This window comes from Parus major, chromosome 4 (assembly GCF_001522545.3).
Source record: "Parus major isolate Abel chromosome 4, Parus_major1.1, whole genome shotgun sequence".
Lineage (NCBI taxonomy): Eukaryota > Metazoa > Chordata > Aves > Passeriformes > Paridae > Parus > Parus major.
The window spans coordinates 31311280-31335085 of NC_031771.1; the positions used below are offsets into that span (position 1 = coordinate 31311280).

Genomic DNA, 23806 nt, shown 5'->3' on the forward strand with positions numbered 1-23806 from the left:
GAAATAATTTTGATACCTGTTCTTAGAGATTGTTCTGAAAATGGTGCATAGAACTAGAACAACAAGCAATTTTTATCTTTCACATTAAATTAGGTTGCATTGATCAATATACACCAAGTCGTATAATGAATGCCAGAAGTCTGCACTAATTGCTAAAGACTTGAAATTATGTTTAAAACTGATTATTCCTCATCCTAGGCCATGTATGCAGATAATATAAAAAATGAGAGAGTTATAAAGCATGCAGTGAATTATTTTCTCTTAATAATAAACTGGGTTTTTAAAATATAATTGTCCTTCCCATAACTTGTTCAAAGTGTTTTTACCGACCTGAAAAAGTGTGTGTACATCTTGACTAAAATGCCCATTGTTCTAATTCCATATTAGATTTTTGGAGTGAGGTTTTTAAGAGGTTACAGCAAGTGAAACTGAAAGGTAAACAGTGAAATCTTTGGGGTTTTGATTTATAACACATTCATGTCTTTTAGTGCTACTACTCCATTTTTATTTTTTTTTTTTTACTTTTTGAATAGCAGGTATTTCCCTTTTCATTTCTCCATTTCTTTGATCCTTTTCAGATATACTCACTAGACAAGTGCTTTATGCAGCTGGAAATGAAGTTGTTTTGTCCTGTATACAATGCCAATGCACTCACAGGGAATGAAACACACATTTGAGTTAAAGGCCTGAAGAATAGTCGTGGTTAACTATATATATACACTCTGAACATTTGGATAGCTTTTATCTTTTGTTCCTTTAAGTCAAAGAGTAGTAAATTATAAATTTCTTCAAAAGTATATGGATAATAAATAGGGAAGTATTAACTAATGTTAGGTTAATGGTTACAAACTGACAATGAAAATTAAGAACATGACAGACTTATGAGATTATCTTTGAGCTTTAAGCAGGAATAAGATATTTAATAATAATCTTTATTAACTTAAATCAAGGAGAATACATTAAACATTCCAGTTCCTTAAGACACAGTCATTTCTAAATTAATTTTTAAACTGAATTAAGTCAAAGATTCAAGAATTCTAGGAACGTGATTAAAAGTTAGCTGCCAAAATATTCTTACCTTTTAAAATGTACTTGTAGAAACCTCTTTAAGCAGACCTATGCTAACATTTCACCGGGACAGCCCGGAATGTGTTATTTGTGTCTCTTTCTCGAAGTACTTGGGAGAGCATCGCCCCCCGGTGGCGGCGGGGAACCGCATTTATTCCATTGACCCTCAGTCGAGATGAAGATGAAAGCTGAGTAATTACAACTCTGCTACTTGCTCGCCGTCCCAGCAATAATTCTTTCCATCCCTCGTTTTAAAAACATAATATTTAATTTCCTTACTAATAATTTATTTAGAGAAATTTGATATTATTTGTGTTTCTGTGTGTATTTTTGTCTCTTACATCATAACTAGTTATACCTATAAAAATTCTTGATCCTGGAAGCCCTGTTTGCAGATACCAGAACTCATGCCTTAACAATGACCCTAAGGTTTTCTGGCACCCCGGTGTGATTGCAGACATGTTTCAGGATTGCTGCTCTTTGAAAAGCTAATGCAAGAGCATCAGTACGAGCCATGTAGCAGATTCTTGTAGTGACCAGCATTTTAATGTCCATGGAAGTCCACTGTGCCGCTCTGTCTTTAGAATCAGCTGTGTTTCCTCTCAGCATGACATCTTCCTGCTACAGCAGTGCAGCAAGCAGGCAAGCAGTGCTATCACCCTGCAGAAACACAATGGCAGACCCAAGTCCCGTAGTCTTCCCTGAAAATCTCTGCTTCCTTAGAAGACAATAGAAGCTGGAAGTAAAGCACTGTGACAGCAGCTTATCTTCTCAAGGTGCTTGAAGAGCATCTGCAATTGCTCCATGGACATCAAGGAAATATAATTTTTCAGAGTGTAACCCTGTTACAAATTATAGATCTATGTAGGTGTGCGTAGTAAACCAGATTATATGGCAAGAGGCAGGCTGCCTCTTGTTAATGAAGAAAATATACAGGTCATATAATCAGATATTATATTAATGTTGTTAGCAATTTAATGGAAAATGACTCAACATACTATTTCCTACAGATAATATTTTGTGGGAAAGATTTAAGGAAAGCAAATTCATTGTTAATAATAAATCCGCTGTCATGAATACAAAAGGAAAATTTATGTGCAGGTCATAATTTTGACATAGCAAAGGAGGCAAGATCAAAAGAGATGGTTCCTGGAGAAAGTAGCCCAGTCCAGATATGTAATGAGAAGTGAAACAGGATAGTTTGTCATTATCAGGCAGCAAAGACAAATTCTGCAAAGACACCCACAAAACCTCCACATCTGTGGAAATCTTCGTACTTGAGCTGCCTAGGAAATATATTTCAAAGCAGCAAAGCCATCCACCCAAACCAAGACAACAATTCACTAGATCACTAGCTCACTTAGAAAAGGGCTGAGTTCAAATATACTGTAAGGTTAAGACAAAATCTCACACTCAAACTTTTTTAAAATATGAAATAGATGTAAGACTACATTTCATAAGCTTTGACTGTTATTGTTAATGTGTCTGGGCAATGTTATTGCTTGTGTCTAATGCTATACTGCATCCAAACTTTAATTTAAAATGGGCTTTTGCAAATCATTTACTATGTATGCTTGAGCCAAGTACAGCAAACAATTACAATGATTACCTATTTTTTTACTCTTCTAGAGCTGCATCACAGTATAGAAGGGATGCCTGGCACTCTAAGGCATTCTCTTGCATCACCCTCAGCCATGCACACTAAATGAAAGGCTTCTATAACTTCTGTCTAGCTGTTGAAAGACCAGCTTGCTGTCAGCTTTGTATTTATTCTTTCCACTTAACATTTTAATCCTTTTTGTTTTTAACAATGTCATACTCCCCATCTGTGGAACAGCAGACAAGGCCCACAAAGATAGTATTACTATCAACCAGATCTCCCAGGGCTTCACTTGTACTCTCAAAAATACCTTGTGCACACAAAAAACATTAGGGATTGGCATGTTGACTGTATCCATAAACACAGTTCTGGTATCTTGGTATGTGTTAGCTCTTGTTTTTTAAAAGCATTGTTTATAATCATCTTTCTATAGGACTCAGTAGCTCCATCTGCACAACTCATCCTGGTTGAAACCACTCAAGCACTGACATATCAGCACAGAGTTACCTGTTTCCCTTGCACCTCTTAGTGCCTCTGTCCATAATAGTCTCAGATGAGGGAAGGTCCATACTTGAGAGATTGGCACATACACAGTTAATTATACTGTTAATACTTCCTAATACTGCCAAGCTGTTTTTCAAAAATTTAGAAGTACCAGTTCACAGGGTGCAGAACTAGTTGCCAAGTGCCTGATAGAACCTGAAACAGTTGCATGTTTTCATCACCTTCAAGTTTCTCATTCCCAAGCTAATACACAGTGGTTTAGTAACTGAAATGCTGTAGAAACCAGGCATCTTTTTTCTAAAATGGCGATGAGAACACTTTGAGCTGTACAGGATCTACCTTTGTGAGCACATTGAGGGCAAAGGGCTGTCATAGGGGAGGGACCATGGGAGGAAAGGCCTTGATGATATGGGATAAGATTGTAACAGGAAAAGGAACTATGACTCCTTGGATTAGAACACCCTGAATTCTTCACGTGAAGTGTTTCTACCCAACAGTGAACTAGGTGAAGGTATGTGAGGCACAGAAATCTCCTGACAGAATTTTTCTTGAGGAGAACATTTTTAACAAGGAGATAAATCAAATACAACATCTAGATCAGCACCTGCTGGCACCTGCTTACAGGCAGAATTTCCCAGTACAGATGTGACTAACTGCAGGAGAATTTTTAGAACCTTGGGGATCTTTCCGGATTCCTGTTTGTTTTCCCTGGCTGATGAGCATAGGTTTTGACAGAGGTAATAGCAAATTTATAGATACTATGTTCTGCTGTACTGTGCATGTACTTGTCTGGGTTTTTTTTTAAACTATGGACTTTTATCACAAAAAGCAGTTAGTATAGCAAATTTTGCATAAATGTAAAATGGCAGTCTAAAGCTCTTTCTTTCCTTTCTCCTCGTATTAGCACTTTACTTTCACTTTCAGGCTGCCAAAGGAGTATGCAGCTTTTGAAAGTGTATCGTAAAAGCAGAAAGCATCTACCTGTCCATCAGTTTCCTTACATTAAAGTAATTCCTCTTGCAACTATTCAGTGACTTCATTATCAGGACATGCTTTTCCCAAGTGCCACTGGATACTAACATGGTGCTGAAAGAAGCAACATGTCCTTCCTCCCTTATCCCATTCTTTGGCTCAAGAGTAGCATGCTTCAGAGTCTCTAAGATTTTAACAGGACATCTGAAAAGTTTGAATAGTCCTCACAGAACAGATGTTCTTTCAAAGCAATCACAAAATGCAAAACATACTACAAGTGTGCAATTTATTTTTGCTGCATAAAATGTTCTAAATTTTGTATTTGGAGATGAATATAACATTTCCAGAAATTCCATTAAATTGTTTATAAAACAGACTCTTATTCTACAAATGCAATACTATTTTTAAGGCATACATTTTTACCCTGGTTTTTATTTCTTGCTATTAAAAAACACCAAACAAGCCAAACCCAAGAGTTCAAATTGGCATTGCTAAATTTAGCTTTGCATAATCTGGATGCAGTATTAAGCACTTAAATAAAAAGCTCCATCTCACAGAACACAATACAGGAAACTGCATAGCAGACTCAACTTACCTTGTAGAAAGTCACTTGTAATGCAATCAGTGTTGAGTGGACCTGGGTTTTTCCACTGAGGCAGAGCAAAATGTTGGCCTCTTGTTGAACTTCTGTCCACAGCTATTGGACTCAAACAACTTCTGGAGAGTGGAAAAAGTACATCAGCACTACTAAGCTGCTTTTTATCTCCCAGATAAACTGTGCTATACATACTTCTCTCTGTTCCTCTAATCCCTTCAGTGTCACACCTAATGCAGTCTACATTGATTGAGCTTTACAAACACTCCTTGCAAATGAACATTAATGAAACTCTGAAGGGTGTTATTGTTTGTGAACAATAAGACCTTCTGTTAGACAGTTTTCTTGAAGTAAAGTAGGTGAATTAAGTGGTTTTGAAGAAATATTAAACCATGCTTGTGCCAAAGTACAAGATCATCAAAACTTTCCATTAATCAAGATTATGGTTCCAAATTTGACCTAGCAGAACTGAAAAGCAGTAAATCTCTAAAAGTATTTATCCACCATAGTATTTTTTAGCTTTCTTTACATTACTCAGTAAGTAATTTTCAACACCCAAAGGCTTGGCCTCTGGGAGTTTCTTGCTCCTGACTGTCAACTATGGTGTGCCATATCAAGATTGTTAAAAAGGGAGAAAAGAAACTGTGAAATCTTAGAGGAAGTTACACTGTTTCATTTTTAAGGATAACTCATAATTTCATCTCTTTTCATTCTCATTGTCTTCTTTGCCATTGGTTTGATTACTTTCTCTTTCCTCTGAAAAACTCTCATTTTAAGACGAATTCCATTTCCACCATCCAATTAAAGAGGAGTGCTCTCTCCTTTCATAGATAACCTCATGCATATCATTGCTTGAAACAACAAAGTCATCAGTAAGGCAAGGACTTTGCAAGGCTTCTTAAGACACTGTGGGACAGAGGTGGAAGAGGGAAAATCTGAAAACTGACAGCAGAAATAAGACATTTGATTCTTTTAATTACTGTAACTGGGAAAATTAACACTCAACTGGTAAAAAAGAGCTAAACAGCATTACACTCTACAATGACTATTATTTAAATTTAATGACAGAGCTCATTTTTTTCTTACACCACTTGGAAATGGCGTAAGCTTAATATGAACATGTTAACCGGTTCAAATTTCCTCCTTCAATGTCAGTATTTCACATTTCAAAACTTATTATGACATCTATATTAATAATGTAAACTTATCTCATAGTCAGAGTCCAAAACAGATTTAGATGTTTCAAATTTATAACTCGCTTTGAAGCCAATTATGTACAAACAAAATATGCATATTATTGAAAAGATGCTCAGGTTTTCCACACAATTTTACTAAAATCCATGCTGCATGCTTTTCCCTTTTCAGCATAAAATCAGTGGGATCTCACAATATAAAAATTATTTCTTTTCATATTCTTCATAATACCGTAACACTTCTTAATATTTTTTAATCTAGTATTTGTATATCTGTTTCACAGAGAAGTTCATCACATCAGGTAGAACAGAAAAAAAAAAACAAAACAGTATACAGCTGAGAACTATGTAAACATTTCCTTATGCACAGTTTGGTAAACATAGTACATGGTAAAAGCCAGAAAATGTTATTATATGCTTTTGCCCTCCCTCCAGCCTGCTGTACATTGAAGAAGACTTCACATCCACGGCTAGGTCTGTTACACTCTTTGGGGTTTTCTTCTTGTTCCATGTCTAGTGGGTTGTTAGTGTGAGTAGTTACAGAGTTTAGATGCATAGCAGCTGGAAAACTTGAGTTCATGTCCATGGTAACAATCACATTTTCACTGGAAATATCAGTTACTTTGAACACTTTCTACATTCATGTAATTAAGATGGATGTAGAAAGCATAAAGTACTGTTTTATTAGAATGTAGGGTGATATTAAAGTGTTGTGGAATTAATATAAAATGGTATTTTGAAAGACAACTGATAGGCAAGAGTAGAAGTAATTTAAATCTAAGTCCTAGTACTAAGGCTATTTAATTTCTAACTAAATGAGATCATTATTACTAAAGGAGGTTTTCATGGCAACAGTCTGTGATTATTTCTTCTAAAAAGACTAATTCATTGCACTATTTTGTACTGGAAAAATGAACCAAATATTTCTGCAATTTGTGGGAAAATCAATGGAGAAACTATCATAAGGGTCAGTATATTTTATTTGCTTATTTATTTAGTTTCTCAAGAATCTAGGTTTCAAAATTAAAAATCCCTTATAAAATACATTAAATACTGTATTAATATCCAAATGTATATTAACCCTGGTACAAGGGTCCTATTTCTTGTAGAACATTTTTTTCTTTAATACTGTATTTTCAAATGAACCACAGTATTTAACTTTCTTCTCTCTCCTTTTATTTGAAGTCTTTCACAGGGAGGAGGTGATATTGGGCAATGTCCCTTCCTGGAGAGACAGACCAGGTGAAACTGAGTCATCAATTCCATTTCTGTATCCACTATGCACACATCTATTTAAGACTTTTCATTGTGACTTTAGTGGGCATCATTTGTAAGCTGATTCACCACCAGTTAAAGAACATTGCTCTAAGGTGCATGATTTGTTCAGCTGATTCTTTAGATCACATTCAATACTTTTATTTTGTATTCTGCTATTCAAGTCTTGCAGTTTTTTAGTAATAATACAACAGGCTAGAGTTTTCAACAACCTTCTGCACTTCATACATTTTGTAAATGCTGCAATTTTTAGAAGTACACTTTTGAAAAGCAAAATTTAATTTTCAATATATTTTTTAGACCATAGTTTGGTAAAAGCAGTTTAATGTTTAAAAAATAATTTTTCCTTTAAAACATTGTAGAAAAAAATACTAGTCCCTAAATGACAGTTTTCTACTGACTTCAGTCATCTCTGGCAATGACCTTGCATTCCTACAAAAAATACTTTTAAGACTATCTAAATGCTGTTTCAAAATGAAATATATATTTAGCATTAATTTCACCTGTACTTTTTTGTAAGATATATGTTTTATTATACTCTATGTATTCATATACTTCACATGTACATATAACAAAAGGGCCTTATGAAAGCTTGTGAAATCCAAGATACAAATTATTCTAGGGATCTATGTCAATTTGGAAGAGACAATGAAGGAAAAAGCAGGACACAATTCAGAGCTAAAACTTATTTCAGTTATTAAAATGAAAGAAACCCAATTAGAATGACAAAAACCTAGCCAAGAGCACAAGACCCACTGAAAGGGCTCCAAGCATTCACAAGATCTACTAAGAGAATATGAGCACTTTGTCAGTCTTAAAATCTGATTTGTTAGCAAAAGTGAATCTGTAAAACAACACTGCAAGAGAATCACAAAGTAAGCAGAAAATGCATTATTCAGAATTCAAAAGGAAATAAACAGAAGTGTAATCAATATTTTTTTCTTCAATACACTCCTTGAAAAAGTTTATTGCATGTTGAGTATTTGAAGTACCTAATGAAACATTCAGAATGCGCACAATGTCATAGGAAGAAGCCTTCCCTGCAGCTAAAACAAATCAGAGAGAGAAGTGAAAATATTTCTGGGTAAATGAACTCTTAAAATGAAAAATGGGACAGCCAAGTAGAGAAATAGCACCACTTTGGAAAGAATAAAAATATTCTGAGAAAGTTATTTGAAAAAGTTTCAATATATTGTCTCATAGTGAGATTGTACAGTCCCAGATTTTTTTCTCCCAAGTCGTGGTGAATGTAGGTCAGATTTTAAGTCATGCTGCTTGTTGAACATTTTGGTTTATTGTTATGCAGGTTGTGATGATATCCCATGGTCCGATCAATTCTAGCATTGCTCTATGCGGTATTTCTTTTCACAGCTGAATGGCCATTAGCTCAATTCAAAATGGATTTTTCAGAGGAGAGGCCATGCATGGCAAACAACAAATACTGTTATCTGATGCACAACAGGAAAATTCATTTTGAGATAGTTCTTGGAATACCTGGTGAGTAGGTTATAGTCCCTGAAAGTCTGAAGGAGAAAGCATGTGGAATTTTTCACCAAGGTAAGCAAACATTATGTTTAGCCAAAGAGGACAAACTAGCAGATAGATCAGTAAATCAGCCTGAATTGGCCCACCCAAGACACTGAGGCAGGCTAGATCCAAAGCAATTTACTTTCCTTCCAGGAACTAGAAGGCAGCTAGGGAAATTACTATGATTTGCAGGGTAAATACTCCCATCTTTCTTCATTCATAATAAAATTTAAGCTAACAATTTGATCATCAAGGTTTTATTTAATAAATAGCTGTGGAATGATGTTTTGTACAGGGATGTTAATCACAAAGTTTGGAAATACAATAACTGAAAAGAGATATTGTTTAGCTTTCCATTGTGGACAGTTACCTGTCTATCTGCACCACCTCTTCATAACCCATAATATTCTGACTTTATTTTTCTTTTTCCTTTTTAACAGCTTAATTTTCTTTGCTTTAGTTCCTTTCTTACAGCAAAACAATGAAAAGATAATAGTGTATACTGTTTAATAAGATTTTATATTTAATTTATGCCTTCTCTTTTTACTTTGTCTTGCTCTAATTGTAACTTCTTTTACTTCCTTCTCTAAAAAAATAAGAAACTCTCCATGAGTGTAGAAGACATTTGACTCTTGATTCTAGTTCCTTCCACTACTGTACATCTAAGTGGAACTGAGTCAGTGAATCTACATGCACTTGAAACGGAACTATTTGAAAGATAAACAACACCTCCTTTTCCATCTCATTCTGGTCTTACCTCTCCACTTCAAGTATCTGAAATTAGCAAATCCCTCTTTTAACCCAGGATCTAACAGCATCTAACACACAGCACAGATGATGATGGTCAATCATATTTTATTCATATACAGTTAATATCCATTTTTAAGCCATCTTTGTCTTAAATATCTTCTAATGAAGACTACACTGAGGTGGGGGAGAAGAGGAAAGAAAGGTTACTTTAAGAAAAAAAAATCTATATTCAAGACTGAGAAATTAAGCTTCTAAATAACTATTCATAAGCTCGAGCATAGACAAATACATTGGAAATGTAATGTATATTTAAAAGTTCTTAAGACACTGTTATTTCTAAAATTACATTCATACAGATTTTATCTGAAGTCTCTAAATTCCTTCTCTAACTTTAGTAGACAGCTGTATAGAAATGAACTTCTGAACAGCAGGTGCTGTTCCTGTGAAGTGCTGATATTTCCCTGGTCTGGTGTCTGATCTGATTCCTTGGTGGCCTGGAATCTACCTCCTCTTTCCGTGGCAAAATTGACTTCTTCCCTTCTCTGCTGTTTCTGTGATTCACTGGTGTTAACTGAGCCTTTGCACAGAAGAGAGTGTGCCTAAGATACCAAGAATTCCATTTAGTTTTCTACTCCAAGTAAATAATTTCTCACTATTGTGCATGTTAGAAGGAGATAAGGGACTCTTAGACGATAAGGAGACAAGATACAGAAGGTTTTACTATTGTTGGATGCTTCTGGAGTGGCTAGGGAATCCAAGAAAAGAGGAAAAGGTTTAAAGTTATCATTTGTACCTGAATGATTCCTGAGTAAATCCCATAAATTCAATTAAAAGGTATCTTAGAGGGGGGAAAAAAAAATTACCCATTAAACCATGTCTTGATTAGGAAAAATTCCCAATTTGAAACCTGAAGCCTGTGACTTAACTAGCATCACCGATAACATGAAAGGAAGCTTCTTCCTTTATTATATGAGTCTAGAATAAACTGAAAATAACAAGAAGGATGCATATGAAGCTATACAAAATACCTGCTAGCTCACAGATATTACAATGGTGGCACTGGTCTGGGGCACTGGTCCTTTGCACTGATCACAATAACAGTAATGTCAAAATTATATGCCTGCCCTGTGAAACCCTATGTCTGAAATAAAAACATAAGGAGTTTTTGTGCAGCAAATAATAATTGGTAGCTTTTAAAATAAAAGAGCTTATCTATTTCCATCTAAATTATCAGGCTGGATCGTGGTGCTGGGGCTGGTGTATATGTGTGTACTCAGTGCTACAGGCAGCAACCAGTGCAGCGGTGCCATTTCAGAGATACATCTAATTTCCCCATAAATACTAAACTGCTGAAAAGGCAAGTTGCTAGAGCAGGAAAAAAAACCAGAAAAACATGAACAGAAAGTTCACTCTGTAAATATAAATCCAAATTTTAATTTATGTCATTCTTAGACTATCATGTTGGGGGAAGTAAAGCGGAAAAAGATTTCTACTTGATGGCAACAATAGTTATAAAAGCAGCACAGTTTGAGCACAGAAATACACTTTGCAGAACAGAGCTTACTTTACTGAATATTTTGAGAAGTTTCCCAGATAATAAATCAGATCAACAGATTATATGAAAAATGTCTTCCAAGTGGAAATTGTTCACAATTATTCCTTGTATTTGGGGAATTTCATCATTTGTATTCCCTTTAGCAAGACTGTTGTGCAGCGAAGGGGTTGAAGATGAGGGAGAGAATGCCATGCAATTGTGCTGTGTTTTGACTGTGTAAAGACAGATTAATCCATAAACCTACAAGTTTTCTATCTATTTTAGAGAATTTCTTAGGAAACTATGGCTTTGGTAGTGAATGGAAACTGAAAAGACTGACATGTTCAAAGATGAGTTCAGAATGAACAGGTAACACATTCTTCTTCAAATTCATTGAAGATGTAACTTTTAATATAGATAAGGGAAACTAAAAAAGTAGCTCTCTGAAATAATCAGATAGCCTTTCACCACTTCCTTCTACATCAAAAGGAAAAATAGTTGAAGTAGGGAGTTACTGTGAATAATGTGCAAGAGTCATTGGAAAGAAAGATGAGACAAAGTTACAGAACTGAATTTCTGGTAGTTCCACACTTGAACATTGAAATATTTCTATACTTATCCAAGCACCAAACAAACTCTTTTTTTTTTTTTTTTCTTTAAACATACATGTAAGTTTTTAAACCAAAACATTTTGTTCTCTCAAAATAGCTGAGCTGGGAGACAATGATCTTGGTTCTTGGCATTGTGAAGAGATTATTAGATTATATCCCATTAGCAAATGGTCCATGAGAATGGAACAACCCACCATTTTTGTCACCTACACATCAGCCTTGTTTGTCCTGGGTCAGTGCAGACTTAAGAGCTCTGCTTTGCTTTTCAAATATGATCAACATTTCACACCATTCTGATATCAAAACTTTTCACAGCTCTACTGAGAAGATCCTGTTCAGAGTCAGTATCTGATATCACAGCCACTTATAATCGTAACATGTTGGCATTGTAATGCTGTGCACTGCTTCTGTCACTCTGTTGAGGTAGGTAGCTTATCCCAGCATTAAACACTTAGAAGGCACTGATGCATTTGCTTAATTAAAATCACATATGGCTCTTCTTCATCTGAGTTTATATGATTGGCAAAGAATTTATCCCAGAAGTTGCCATAAAATTTGCTTTATCTTCCTTGCAGCTTTCCATCACTGAAAGGACATGTTCTGAACCACAATCCTGAAAAATGAGTTTTCCCTCATTTCTTCAGAGATTTTGTTTGATATTTAATTCTACAATTACTTTAAATTTCATTTTTCAGTTCTTTAATATTTTACCCAATACATGTTTATTGTACCAAAAAGATTTTTACTTCTTTGATTAATTTTTACACCGTTAGAAAGTGATTTGGTCTTTACTACATGAATTAATAACATAAACAAAGAGATCCTCTTTTTTCAGAACTGATCAGGCAATCAAGAACAGGCAAAAGTCTTAATACTAGATTGGATTAGAGATCAGAGTCAGTTCTCTATTTCTAAATTGAACAAGGATACTTGAACCTCTGCTTTTATTCTAAACATCTGTAATTTAAAGACATCAAAGATTATCCATGAGATATGCAGGCTACAAAGTTTCTTTAAGTAACATCCACCATGTCCCAAATGCTGAAGGGAAAACTGAGAGCAGAGCCCGGTCTCCTTTACCTGCCTACATACACAAATAGCTGATGGCTGACCTTATGTACACATCCCTCACTTGCTTAAAATGCCCACCTTGCTATTTTCCCCACTTTCTTTGAAGGATCTTTATCTCAAGGAGGGGAAAACATAGTGTATTTTTATTTGTCAGCTAAGTGAAATAAACTCCATTGACCCTCATACACAGAACCAACCAGCTTCAAGTCTTCTTCCTGTCTTCTCCAGTTTCCATATGCCAACTGTTCCTGTACGCGCTGCACTTCTTTTACCTACTTCAGTTCCCTGGGGAGAAGTTCGTACTCCCATGTATTAATATGTTATTCTCCAGAGAAAGATCCCTTTTCATTTTTTCCAGTCCACCCATGAAAAAGGCTGGAAAACACTGTGTAACCCCTGTGGAGGTAATACAGTGGAAAGACCTACTGTTTAATGGAACACAGTGTCGTGAAATACTAAAGCAACTACAAGGTAATAGGAGGAAGAAATACAAATGGATGGAAAACACATGAAGCCTCCCTTATCTACTTCCAACAGGCATTAGAAATGGAAAAAAAGATGGTCTTTCAATTTTTATTGCTGAATTTGGAATATGTGGGTCTAAATTAGATGCTCTTGCTCCCTGTTGCTTTATGTAATAGATAGAGAAATTTTAATGGACTTACTGATGTCCCAAATTAATTTAGTTTCCTAGTGATCTAGTTAAATGTATTTTCAAACTGTTGAGATAGCTTAAAAATCAATTTTGATACCTCCCTAAGCTCTAGCAGTTCCTATTTGCCCTCCCAAACCAGCTGGGAAACAGGTGGAACAGCAAGCTTTCTCTCATCTCAGTATGGAAGGAGAAATTTCTAGTAAAAATTCTTTCATTTATGAATTTCTTTATATTCTGTAGCAGCTGGCTAGAAATAAGTGTCACTATTTAAAATGCACAGGGCATGGTTCAGGGTGCAAATGATGCACTTATAAATCACACATACACACACTTCTCAACTTCTTTTCACTCATGAAGCGTTATTACACCCCACATGACAGAAGATGAACACTGCCAACAGTGTGATAACATCAGAGGCATCACTTGCAACTAATTCAGGAGTCACCAACAGAAGCAGAAATGATGAAAGAAAAAGTTATAACCACGTGACAAAGTAACAGTTAGTGGTATCTTAAATGCTGGATATAATAATGAAAAATAGACCACAGAGCACTGGACATCTCTTTGAAAGTGTGGACATCTCTTTGAAAAATCAGGTCAGTGCAATAAAGCTTAAGAACCCAAACCATGATAAAATGGCAAAATCGTAATCTTTATACTCACTTTCTATGCACTTTTGCATGACTGAAGGAGGTTTTGCTTTGCCTGCATTTAAAAGTACAATGTAATATAACTTCTGCAACAATGTGAAATTTATTGGTGATAAATCAGATTGCCTATGTTTTACAGGAGATACTGTTCTCTAGGTATATGCTCCTCAATTTCAATAGTAAATACAGCTACATATAAATACAGAGGAAAATGATTAAAATATTTTCTCTTAGCTCACATATTTATAATCCTAAATCTGTAGCTGACTTTTTTTATGAATCACCTTACTAATATACCATGGGAGCCCACAGAGAGAAAAATTACATAGCTGTCAAGCTCTTCTGATGATTAGTACTTGTACAGAGCTCAAAACTCTTAGATTATATCTCCAGAGGTCTTGCTTCATGAGATTGCAGTATAAATAGCTGGTTTCTTCAGAATTATTTGCTGGATTCTTTAGGGATATATTAGCATATCAACTCTAAGTCACTGTATACTGCCTGTGACCTTCTTTCTGAAGCAGAAAACTTTGTTCACAGAAAAGTTCCCTTGAAATATAAACTAAAATAGGTTACTATGGCCATACCAACACTCAGATTCATCAATTTGTAGCACTGTTTTCATATAAAACTGTTCATATTTTATATCTAACAATAAAAATGAAGGGATAAAAAAGTCTCCTTCTGAATCTTCTATGCTTTTTTAGTGTTGAACAAAACCAAGATTTAATGGAACATTAAGGCAAGACTTAGCCTACGAGCCATAATTTTTATTTTATGTATTAGCAAGTATTGAGTAAAACAATCTCCTACCATGATTGTTGCATTGCACTGTTGATAATTTTCCTAGCTGGGTAAAGAAGTCTCTGTCAGTCTTGATGAAAAGTATATAATCATTATTCTGAACTGCATTTATAATCATCTTCATTTTAAAGTTCCTGCTTTTCTTTGCTGTGGCAAATTTTCATTAAAGCCTCCTGCTGCTGTTCATTTCCACACTACACTCCAGAACTCCATTTCTAGGCAGGGAACATCACAATCATAAAAATTTCAAGACTGTTGAATTGCTAAGTTTCCCCTTTTGCAGGACAAATCAATGTGTATACGACAAAGTAGGCAGTCTCAGTTCTAAGCCACATGGACCACCCCTATTGCTCATTGACCAAATGCGAGGAAATCATTCCAGGGCAAAACAACAATTTTATTTTCTTTGCACTTCTGAGAGGAACACTATGATAAACGACTTACTGAGTCTTCTGTATTTAATTTGGATTGTGCAACGGGCTTGTTGCTTTGCACAGCATTGACAAAAAACAAACCAAACCAAAACACACACACACACGACTTCAAATGAGTACAAACCCTCATCCTGACTGCATTATTGCGAAGGCTGGATACATACCTGAGTAATGAATGTACTTCTACCCATTCTTTCCATTTTTTAGACTCACCTCAAGTGAATCAGCCACTCCCTCTTGCTAACCAAGATGCCTTCAGTAAACAGGGTATCACAAATTATCAAAATACCACCAGAAGACAACAGATGACAAAGACTTTCACTGGGAGGAGCTGGCATGCAAATTAAGGCTCAGAGCTAAGCTGTTGTGCCTGACCCTAGCTGGAATTCTAGCTAGGCTTTCTGTAGGGTAACCAAGCACAGGAGCTCTCAGGCTCACGCATCTAAAGTCTCTCTAAAGATCTACCTTCATTCTGGTTACAAGGTTCTCCAAGCAACATAGTAAGAACACATCTTGGTTAGTACGAAAACATAATTAAAAGCATGAAAATTAAAAAATATTTTCTTAATAGCTTTTTGATTTATTAGCTGAGTTTTACTTGTTGATTGGTTTTGTTGAGTTTGTGATCTTGGGTTTTTTGTTCTTTGCTTTTACACCAATGGGCTGATACTGTTAAAAAGTAATTTGATTGTTGTTATTGTAAAGCAGAATTTAAAATTACAGTGGATTTTAGTATATGAGTTACGGCCCAGGTTCAAACTTCACTTATATGGCTCAATATGGAACAAATCTGATGTAACAAATTAGCCCAGTTCTTCTAATGGCATAACTAGATCTCACACTTCACAGCTGAAATGCTATTATATATGCTACAATATACTTGCTCCCAACAGCACTGCCAAAATTTTAAAAGAAAAATCTTAAAATTCAAAATTAAATCAAAGTATTTTATACAACTATTATATATAATTACTTTTTTTCAACTTCTCATATGGTGTTTTTATTGTTGTAATCTCAGGTATGTTTCTGTTGGCAGGAGCCACCAATACATTTGAAAAGCTTTGCATTAAATTGCCTTTCTATGCCATTCTGCATGCTTGGCCTAAACAGAACAATTTTTTCCTCCTTAACTACTTTAAACCACATGGAAAGAAAGAAATTGTAAAACATGATTTCCCATATGAATTATCGCATTTCTTGTGATTAAATTTCAGGCAGTTATAATGTTATCTGTTTCTTCTGACAAGTACAATTATTGTTGGCATGTGCACCCAAATTGTATTTCACTTTCTGAAAAAAGAGCTCATTACAACCAGGAAAGTCTCTAGTAAAAGGAAGGCATAGGAAAAAGTACTTTATAAATATTGACTTACCCTTAGTACCTGTCAGCAAAAATGCAAATGGTCACAAATCACAGCTGTAGAGGAAATACAATAAAACTCAGAAACAGATAGTATTATACACTGGCAGCAGTAAAGTGACTTCCAGATTCCCATTTGTCCAAACTGAAAACAACCTAAACAAAACAAAGATTCTCTAGATGGATGTTTTTTTCATAATTAATATATTATTTTATATATATATATATATTCTGTATCATTATAGGGTAGAATATTTTATATCAATGTTGATTTTGCAAAAAAGTTCAAAACCAGTTTATAGTTCATAGTTGTCCTATTCTGTTCCTTGCCTGGTATATTTGACCACAGATGTTGAAATGTTTTAAATCACCCATGATCTAAGGATGCAGTCTGATTGCTGATCTGAACCCTTCTGCTCTTGCTCATTGTCAAGAAGCAAAAATTTTACAGGTATGACACTCAGCAGTTAGTTAGCAAGTGGATCCTTCCCTCTTGAAGAAATGGTGTTCCCAGACCTTCAGAGGACCTCCATACCAAATATCATGTTTCCTGATGCCTTACAAATGAACTTACTGTTCCAGCAATAGGATTGGGAACATGGAATAAGATTTCCGAGGCTACTGGGGAAACAGTTATTTCTAAAATCAGAATTTAAATATTTATAAGTATATACCTCAGTGGTCACTACAAAAGACAGTTTGAGGAGAGAGAGGGGTGTAGTGCAGGGTAGAGAGAGTGCATATGCATTCACTGCTGCATTCTCTTGCCACACAGTAAATTAATTCCTTGAAAGTTTATTGCAATCACTGTGAGTCGTTATCTGCAGTGGCTTAGTACAGTTCATATCAATTTTCCCCACTCTCAGTTCCAAGCCTGCAACTAGACAACTAGGAATGCCTCCTGACTCCTCAGGTGAAGCCTGAGGTCTACTGGGATCTGTTAAAGTCTAGCACTTCACTAGGATCAGAACTCTTTTGTCCCCATTGAGCCTCTACCTGGAACATTTTGCACTCATGTAGCTGATCACCCAAAGCAAGCTAGAGGAAGACATATCCTGTCCAATGGCTTTTCCAAGTAGATACACTGGTAATTTCTGTAGAAATCCCTGAATTAATTTATGATTCAAGTCTCAAGTTGGCTCATGGTTTTGTTTCTATTATGTGGATCTTTTTTATTTTAAATCCCATACAGATACAGAATTAAGTGGCTCATAGACATGTCATGTAGAAAAATAATTCAAAATACCACTTTATTATTTTGCCTTATGCTTCCAGTCTTTTTTTCTCCTCCTGAACAGAGACCAACTTCATATACATTGCTGAGACAAAACAATTTTAAGTTTCTTTTTCCCAAAAATAGCTTTTTGTTACAGGGCAGAAAAAGAAATTATTCAATTTTATATTTGTTTTTTTCAAAGCAGTTCCAGGCTTTTACTGACATTATCATTGCAGAAGCACAGCCATTTAACAGACTTCAGAGATTTTATTTAGTGATATCATCTGTGCTTTAACTACAGGTATAAGCCAAGATATGTGGGTGTTACACATATAGCAAGGACTGGCTTCCTTTTTACCTACATGAAGATATTTAGAAAACACTGATTACTTAAAAAAAAAAAAAAAAAAAAAAAAAAGGCAAAAAACCCCCACACGTGTCCTTTTTTCCAAATATCCTGCTCACTCTAATATATAAAAAGTTGACTGAAGAGCAAACATTGTATGGGACAAAAAATACAAGAATGCACATTTTATCAAACTTATAGAGAAAAGCAGGGCTGGGAGGAGGTCAGTTCATTTTGCCTGTTAGATGAATGATGTATTCTGCTGAATGTCTGTAGAAAGGTTTCATGAGATCTGTGAAAAATGTAGGGGTATTGTCTGGGACAAGAACTGCACATCTGGAACTTGGGAGACATTTCTAGGGGTATTTACAAGAAGCCTCAATCTTCCCCTTAGATAAATCAGAAGGATTTCTGCCACTGGCTTTACAAGGGAGTGAGATTAATCCTTTGGGTCTCCTGCCAAGGGAATGTGGAACAAGGCTGTCCATGAACTCATATGCCAAATGGGAAAAAGTAAAGCAGGTGAATTTAATATTTAATATTTTATTTTCATTCTTCAATAAAGCACTGTCATTCAATATAAACATCCAAAAATGAGAGCACTAAAAAAAAAAAAAAAGAAGAAGAAGAAGAAAGGAAAAAAAAGAAAAAAGCTATTTTTAAATATATGTATCTTATAAAAATGTAAAATAGTCTACAAAAAATACGATCAAAATTTGCACAGAGAACAATAGGAGATAACTGAAATTCACCCAAGGTGAAATTAAAAGAAAATAGGGCAACAAAGACCAATTATCAAGTATAATTGAATAATCAAGAACAACAGAAGCAATGAGAATCGTTTTAAATATGGAATACTCTGAAAAATTGAAAGGAATTTAAAATTCCTAAGTGAATCAGAAGCAGAATGAAGAATAAGAAAGAGGTTGTCTATTATAGGAGAAGAGAAAAGAGAGATATTCATACACACAGAGAAATCTCACTCCAGGAAGATCTCTTATAGTATGCACATGTAGTTCTTTAAAAGTCAGAAAATTAACTCGATGTGGCTATGCCACCTTCAAGCAGGAATTCTATCATGAGTCTGGATTAAGTGTTCCTGTAACTACTTTTTAAGATCTACAGTCTTAGAATCTGTCTTTGTTCCATATAAAACACAGTTTTGTTTCTTTCTGTGCTCATTTGTCAGCATTAAAATATTTTCTTTTAAAATTTGAGATAGTTTACCTGCTTGTGCAGCTTGTGTTGGACCACATGCCACACGAAGCCTGATTCATGTCACATACTTACTATTTGGTCAGACATTCTATGTCTGAAAAAAAATTACACTAGAAGATTCCATGAAGGAATATTTTTTCAGCTTAACTACAAAAGTTTTTGTCTTTGTTTTTCCCATTATATTGAAAATGCAAACATTAAAGCAGTAATTCTTCCACTGCATACTCCCTTATGTACCTCTACTCCCACAAAAATAAAATCTCCTTGGTTCCCTGAAGCATAAGGCCAAAGCTGTGTGTCATATTATTGTACTTAATTATTTCAAAATTGCTTATTCCTCTTGCTTTGGCACTCAATTCAAAATAAATGAGGGATTTTATATTGCTTCTGAATGTTGATGTAGGTTGTAATAGTAGCAAGCAGCAATATATTTTGGCAGTTCTATGGAAATCATCCAAAGGTTGCGTTTAATACTTCCCGGGTATTCATTTAGGCAAAATAACTAAATACCAGCCATGTGTTTCCATTTATTAACAGTCCCTCAGGAGTGCAGGCAATCAAAGTCTTGACTTAGTGACTTCTCCAATTTGCTTTTAAAAGTGTTTGGTTTTGGGATTTTTTCTTCATTTCTGTCTGTAGAAAAGTATTTATTCTAGCAAGGACATAGTGTAAAGAGAGGGGACATGAGACTTATATTTGTCAAAATTCCCCATTTAGTCCACAGTCTCAAGCAGAGCCTTTAACAGTTTCACTGTCATCCAAAATGAGATTTAATTCTAAGTGGGATGGTGCATCATGCCAGTTTTCCAAAACAGGTTTTATGCTGTAATTTCTTAAATTCTTTCAGATATCTGAAGACTTACAGAGTTCCCTCAGGATGAAGACAGAGATCTTGAACTTGCTTTTACTTTCTGACCTAAGCCTGAAGAATAGGAGGGTTGGGTCAAAGATGTTTACAAAAAGCTGTTTTGCTGATGAGATTTGCTTTATGAATGTGCAGAGGTTCATGCTTCCTAAATGCTGAAAATTTTCCCTATTAAATCAGGTTTTCACAACAAAATCTCCTGTTCAGAAATGGCAAGAAGAGCATATATAAGCAAGACCAGTGATAATGCTTCCTTGCATATCCTCCCTATCACACAGATCAAAGTTCAGAAGGCAAGCAATTAATAGAAAATTAAACCTCAGCTAGGGAATGGAGTGCTCTTAAGCTTCAGCACAGCACAGAATGAGGTGTAAAACACAAGTGTGGTAATACACAAACTGAAAACCTTAGTGCTTTTCTTTTTTCTTAGCTAGAACTTCTATATTTCTTCATGCCATACAATTCTTATCAATTCATAAATAACTACACATAAAAATGATTAGTTTCAACTAACATGATATCTCTGATACTGTAGCAGAAAAATAAGATCACACCTGGTGAACCTGTCGCTGCTCAGCAAGAAACGAAAAAGGATTCCTTGTAACAATAATGTGCCACTACTGTCATTAAAAGTATGGTAATCCTCTTGAAAAGAATAGTTGTTAAGAATACAGGAGAAGCTGACCTTGCTGGAATTCAGCCCTAAATTTGTTGCCAAATTATTTGTGCCAAAATGCAAGAAATTTCGTTGGGTTACAGGACTGAGGCAAATGAAGAGCATATTATGCATCCTAGGTACCCAAGACAAGTTCTGCAGGGGTTGGAGCTATGCATGACATTAACTATTCCATCAAGATTTACTATATGTTATTAATAAAAAAAATATTAATTCACCATAGAATCCTACTGCTTTTTGTACTATAAAAGTTAGCTATCATCCTGTCTTGGTTAGATGACCAGCCAGCCCTAAAGATAAAAGTACTAAAAATGCAAATGGGGAATTGGAAGACTCAGATAAAGGAATGGCAGATTTATTAAACAATTACTATATATTTTCTGCCCTTAGATGAAGAAAGGAGATTGATGGACTGCTGTGCACCATATTGAATGGTATAATACAGTTAGCAATTGTAGTGCACACCCAGCAATGGAAATGGGTCTGAAAAGATCAGTCATGTATTAAAATAGACAAAGTACTCTGTCTAGCGATACATTGCTAAGAGACTAGAAGGAAATGAAGATGGAAATGAAGAAAGTTTTTTTGTCACACTAATCAAAAGCCTGAAAAATATTAGAACATTACAACTACCCAGAAAATAGCCATAGAAGAGACTCTGGTGATTTTACCCAGTCTGAAACAAAACTATTGTGACACCTTCTTAATTCACAGCCAGGAAAAAGAAAAACTTTCTGAAGGATGAGCCTTCTAGCACTACCTGAAATACCACAATAGAGGTGCATTTGTAATTTCCCTGACAGCAGGGTGCAAAAACCAGAATTCTCCTGGTCTGTCGTGGCATAAGCTTACTTACCCTGGTACTTCAGAAGGTTTTGGTGCATCCACTGATCTGTATATCATGGCAACAAGACTCCTGACTTCTGGAAGTGCAATGACTGCAGAGCAGATATGTACAAACCATAGTCTGGCTTGAAGAAAAAGCAGAGGTAGAAAAGCTCAGTAGCTTTTCTTGCCTTGAACCTTCAGTATTGATTTCTCCATACTACTACTTTGGCAAAGAAGTAAATGGAGATTTGAGGTATTTAATAGTACAAGTTCACATCCTGCACATTAAGATTCTCTTTTTATAAAACTTAATGCCACCCTCACATAAATGACAGAAGATACAGTTTTAAGGAAGTGTTCTTAGAAGGATAATGTCATACTTGTAGTACAAAACCAGGTTCAGTGTCTTTATAAAGTAGCTGAGCACTACTGAAGAAGGATGAACAGACTTACAGACATATTAATATCAGATTTAGTATAAAGGATATATTCCACAGTGAATGAAAAACATGCTCTGACAGAGACCAAACATTAATTTAAAAGATAAATGTCCTCAATGACTTGCAGGAAATTTTTAAATTTCTTACCATTACAGCAGACATGTGGAAATACTGCATACTTTAGTTTTTCAGAAGCATCTGGTAAGAACATACCCTGAATGCCACCTAACAAAAAAAAAAAAGGCAAGAAGGATGCATAACAAAAGATCCCAGCACCACTTGTGGGGTAAGAGCAGAGCTGAAGTAAACAGAAGCTGGTGACTGGGTTGCAGGCCAGGCCACATGTCCTCATGAGGATGCAAAGGAGGTGTTCTGCTATCTTCTCAACTCCTCTGTGTGGGAATGCCAGGCATTTTGTGCATGAAGCAAAGGACTTCTGCAACAGACAGAGTATCATTTTTGCTCCCAGACAGGGAGGTGAAACCGACACAAATTAAAGGGAAGAGAGATAGGAGATACCCTACAAGTAAGAATGAGAGAATTTACTTCCCCTCTGATGTTAAGCAAGAAGTGAGTTGTGATTCAATCCTTCTCTGATCCCTGCTGCTTTCCAAGACTGTGCACTCCTGAGTTGTCAGAATCCTGAAGAGACCTGCACCAGAATAGCCAAAGGTGGGTTTATAGGATCAAATAAATGTATTAGAATGAAAAAAAAACCGACCAAAGAATAACAAATAACCAACCAACCACAAAACCAAAACACAGCTTGCTGCTTGCGCTCTTATTATTTTAAAAGTAACTTTCAATTAAAATTATTGTCAAAGTAGGACAATTTGTATTTTAAAATACATTGGAAAGGTCTGCAATTTTGCATCCACTTAGAGAAACTGATTTGTTGTAGCCTGTTAGGAAGTGGGGGCAACTGCCTGGCAAGAGACAGATTCACATAAGATGCATACAGAGAGAAAACAACGTGAGCAAGATGGCATTGCCACAGTAAGCAACAGAGAAAATACATTTTTGTAAGAAGAGGATGAGAATATGGAATAAATCAGGCAAGTGATATCAGAATTCCCTGGGAGTGATTTTTCCTAGAAACCCCACTGAATAAAGTCAAGCTTTTCAAACCATGAACCTTGAACAAATGCAATAAAGTAAAATCTTCCAAGACCTTATTTTGCACTAGTATTCTCCACATGGATTTAAATTAACAGGTGGGCCTGTTTTCTACCGGATATTTTATTGTTTCAGGGATTTAGAACATGTGTAGTGAATAAAGACAGGGGCTTTCCCAGAGGCAGAAGCTGCTTCTGTGAACAAGGACACAAATAGCACAATGCTGAGCTGGATGCTACTGCTCCATCTGACAGGATCTATGTCCACAGAGCTGTGCTGGCTCCACTGAGGCTAAACAAAGCAGACAAAGTGGAAATGCCATACTAATGCAGATCTGCTGAACTCTGCATGTAAGCAAAGAGCTGTAACTGTGCAGCAACACACTAATGTGAACTGTGATAGAATCACAGAATCATAGGATTGTTTAGGTTGAAAAATACCTCTAAGATCATCAAGTCTGACCATTACCCCAGTACTCCCAAGACCACCACAAAACCA

General features: G+C 35.5%; 1 long non-coding RNA gene across 1 annotated transcript; it reads right to left on the reverse strand.

Annotated features, from left to right (window-relative positions):
* Positions 1–911: 911 nt before the first annotated feature.
* Positions 912–21888, reverse strand: LOC107203608. The gene is made up of 4 exons (XR_004497189.1): positions 21781–21888; positions 16617–16660; positions 4740–4861; positions 912–1910 (listed from the first exon to the last, which is right to left on the reverse strand). It is a non-coding gene; the product is annotated as an uncharacterized LOC107203608 (long non-coding RNA).
* Positions 21889–23806: the final 1918 nt, after the last annotated feature.